This window comes from Chlorocebus sabaeus, chromosome 10, assembly GCF_047675955.1.
Source record: "Chlorocebus sabaeus isolate Y175 chromosome 10, mChlSab1.0.hap1, whole genome shotgun sequence".
Lineage (NCBI taxonomy): Eukaryota > Metazoa > Chordata > Mammalia > Primates > Cercopithecidae > Chlorocebus > Chlorocebus sabaeus.
In genome coordinates, this window is record NC_132913.1 from 93,720,572 (window position 1) to 93,724,743 (window position 4,172).

A 4,172-nucleotide genomic window follows, 5' to 3' on the forward strand; every position below is an offset into this window, starting at 1 on the left:
ACCATGCCCAGCCTCTTTGTGACCATTTTTAAAGTGTAAATGTAGAAACACCAAAAAAGGGGGGCTCTTACCTCATAATCTGATTTAAGAAACCTAAATCACACCCAGAGCCCTAGCTGCAAGGGAGTCTGAAATATGTATAATTTTTTTTCTTTAATCTTCCATCTTCTTCAATGTAAGAAAGCACCCTAGGAAGAGATAAGATAGATATTGAATGTTAATCTGCCATGTGTATTCTAGTAGTTTTTGTGCAAGTATTATTAGCAGAGACACAATTTCACCATATTGACAAGGCTGGTTTTGAACTCCTGACCTCAAGTGATCTATCCGCCTCAAGCCTCCCAGAGGGCTGGGAAAAAAGGCGTGAGCTACCATGCCTGGCCAAAAAGTAGAAATTTGAAGGGCTAAAGATTATTGTTCATTATTTTGTCCAAGTAGTATTTTTATTATTTTTTCTGTTCCAGAAGCTTTTTATTGTTGCTCCAAGTTTAAAAATTTTCAGTGATGGCAGAAAACCAACACTTTTAGACAACATCTTGCATAGCCCTGCTCAACTTCTGAATCTTGGTCTTGGCAGACATGTCAACATATTTCTTTCCAATGCACACAATCATTCCACCTATGATTGACAGATCAGTCTTACCCTCCAATTTCAATACTTGGCCTTGACTTAGGAATCTCCTGAAGAGATTTAGAATTAGAGAATTAGAATTCTCTAATTCAGAGAGTGTGGCTTCCTCTAAAGGAGATGCAGTGGCCACTGTGCAAGGTAGCTCTCCACGGTGGACACTCATCATGGTAGAAAAAGCAGAAATGACTCCTTGGGTATTGCTTCAGTGACCATGTTCAGCAAGCAAACTGATCGGGGTCATGAGGGAAGAGAACGTCTCTGGCTGTGATGTCATTTAGGCTTTTCACTTTAACGGAACGCTTCACATAGGGATTCAAAATAGAAGCAGCCACTTTGGGTTCCTTCAGGATTTGTGCTATTCTCAACAGCTCCTTTTCTACTTGCTCCAGCTTATTCTATTTCGATGCAGCAGAATGAAGAGCCATGGCATAGAGACCTTCAATACTGTATACCTGAACTGAAGCCTCACAGGCTTGGCAATGGTCTGACCACAGATGTACTGAAGCATTGCACCTGCAGGGAGAGCCTAGACACTGCTGGAGGGTGGCCATCATCTCCCGGGCACCTTTTTACTATTTTTTAATTATAGAAGTAATATATAGCCTGGGTGTGGTGGCTCACACTTATAATCCCAGCACTTTGGGTGGCAGAGGTGGGAGGATTGCTTGAGCCCAGGGGTTCGAGACCAGCCTGGGCACCATAGCAAGATGCTGTCTCTATAAAAAATACAAAAATTAAGGCCGGGTGTGGTGGCTCATGCCTGTAATCCCAGCACTTTGGGAGGCCAAGGTGGGTGGATTGCTTGAGGTCACGAGTTCAAAACCAGCTTGACCAATATGGTGAAACCCTATTTCTGCTAAAAATACAAAAATTAGCCAGGAGCAGTGGCATGCGTCTGTAGTCCTAGCTACTCGGGGGGCTGAGACAGGAGAATTGTTTGAACCTGGGAGGCAGAGGTTGCAGTGAGCCAAGATCGTGCCACTGCACTCCAGCCTAGGCGACAGAGTAAAACTCCATCTCAAACAAATGAACAAACAAACCAAATATAAAAATTATCCAGTCATGGTGGTGCATGTCTATAGTCTCAACTACTCGGGAGGTTGAGGTGGAAGGATTGCTTGAGTCCATGAGGTCAGTACTGCAGTGAACTGTGATCGTGCCATTGCACTCCAGCCTGGGTGACAGAATGAGACCCTGTCTCAAAACAAAAACAACAATAACAAACAAAACAGAAAAGTAATACATAGATATATTCTCTTTGTAGAAGACGAGAACAGAACAAATCTGTAGAATAAAAAATAAACATCCCAACCCACTCAGTTCCCACATTGCTTCCTAGCAGGAGTCACTGACAGCAGTTTACCAACTATTGGTTCAATCTTTTGTCTGTGCCTGCATATGTATATAGAGGTATGTACACATATCTAAGAATTTTTTAAAACATAAATATGCTAATGCTAGTCCATAACTTTGCTTAGAAATCTTTCCATATCAGGTCATAAAGATCTAATGGGGTCAGGAAACTTTCTGCAAAGGGCCAGATAGTAAAGATTTTAGGCTTTGTGGACCACATATAGCAGCCGTCCCCAACCTTTTCAGCACCAGGGACTGGTTTCGTGAAAGACAATTTTTCCATGGATGAGGGTATGGGGGAGATGGTTTCAGGATGAAACAGTTCCACCTCAGATCATCAGGCATTAGATTTTCATAAGGAGTGCACAACCTGGATCCTTGCATGTGCAGTTCACAATAGAGTTTGCACTCCTATGAGAATCTAATAGATCTGGCAGGAGACAGAGCTCAGGTGGTAATGCTCTCTTCGCCTGCCACTTGCCTCCTGCTATGCTACCTGGTTCCTAACAGGCCACTGATCTGATATACAGTCTCTGTGACATAGTCGTCTTCTTTTTGTTGCTATTTGTTTTTGTTTTTTTAAACAACCATTTAAAAATGTCAACAACATTCTTTTTTTTTTTTTGAGACGGAGTCTTGCTCTGTCCCCCAGGGGGAGTGTGGTGGCACGATCTCAGCTCACTGCAAGCTCCACCTCCCGGGTTCATGCCATTCTCCTGCCTCAGCCTCCCGAGTAGCTGTGACTACAGGCGCCCACCACCACACCCGGCTAATTTTTTTGTATTTTTAGTAGAGACGGGGTTTTGCCATGTTAGCCAGGATGGTCTCGATCTCCTGACCTCGTGATCCACCTGCCTCGGCCTCCCAAAGTGCTGGGATTACAGGCTTGAGCCACCGCGCCTGGCCTTTTTTTTTTTTTTTTTTGAGATGGAGTCTTGCTCTGTCACCCAGGCTGGAGTGCAGTAGCATGACCGCGGCTCACTGCAATCTCTGCCTCCCAGGTTCCAGTGATTCTCCTTCCTCAGCCTCCCTAGTAGCTGGGACTACAGTTGCATGCCACCATGCCTGGCTAATTTTTGTATTTTTAGTAGAGACAGGGTTTCACCATATTGGCCAGGCTGGTCTCAAACTCCTGACCTCAGGTGATCCGCCCACCTTGGCCTCCTAAAGTGATGGGATTACGGGCATGAGCCACTGCTCCTGGCCCCACATTTTCTTTATTCATTCATCCTTCAATGGATATTTAGGTTGTTTCCATAGCCATCTTGGCTATTGTGAATAATGATGAAATGAACACAGGGGTACAGATATCTTTTTGGGATCCTGATTTCAATTCTTTTGGATATGTACCCACAAGTGAGATTGCTAGATCACATGGTAGTTCTATTTTTAATTTTTTGAGGAAATTCCAAACTGTTTTCTACAGTGGCTGCATCATTTTGCATTCCTACCAACAGCGTGCAGGAGTTCCACATCCTTGTCAACACTTTCTGTCTTTTTCTTTTTGATAAGCGGGGGTTCTTTCTCCCCTAGGAAAAGCTGAGAACTGGACTTTTTTTTATCCACAAACTCTGTGCTGTGTGAGGGGAAGGGCCAATGGCTCTTATCAGCCAGAGACTCCACCTCCATTCTCCCCTCGGTATCCAAACTGTAACCGATCATGAGACTTCCAGGACTGGCAAAATATAGCTAGTTTTTTGGGAAGTCCTCTCACAAGAGTTGAGGTGCTGGACACAAAGACCAAAACCTCTCCCTCCTCTGGTGGAAGCTTGGGAGTGAGGGGATCTCCTCATGGTCATACGGCACGGGGTTAGGGGCAGGGTCTCCAGTGAGAGAATGTCCCGAGTCTCCTTACTGGCTTCGGTGAGTCTGATGTAGCATTTTCTGGGGGTGCAGGAGCCTTTCAGGTAGTTTCTGGTCTTCCGCAAAGGGAATTTGTCAATGAATTTTTGTTGAATCAGTATGTGGAGGGGAGGGGGAAGGATAATTCAGGTTTTTTTATACTGCCATGTTGCTGACATAACAACCTCTTATTAACATAACTACTTATTTTTTTGTGAGTCTAGAAAGTTGTTAATCCTTTTTGAACCTCATTTCTTTTAAAAATAACTATAAATTGGAGGTGGCAACACTGAGACTTTATTAGGTTACAGTAAGTATTAAATGAAATCATGTATGCATTTCGCGT

General features: G+C 43.8%; 1 pseudogene; it reads right to left on the reverse strand.

Annotated features, from left to right (window-relative positions):
- Positions 1 to 361: 361 nt before the first annotated feature.
- LOC103218316 (ATP synthase subunit O, mitochondrial pseudogene) lies at positions 362 to 3,613 on the reverse strand (annotated as a pseudogene).
- Positions 3,614 to 4,172: the final 559 nt, after the last annotated feature.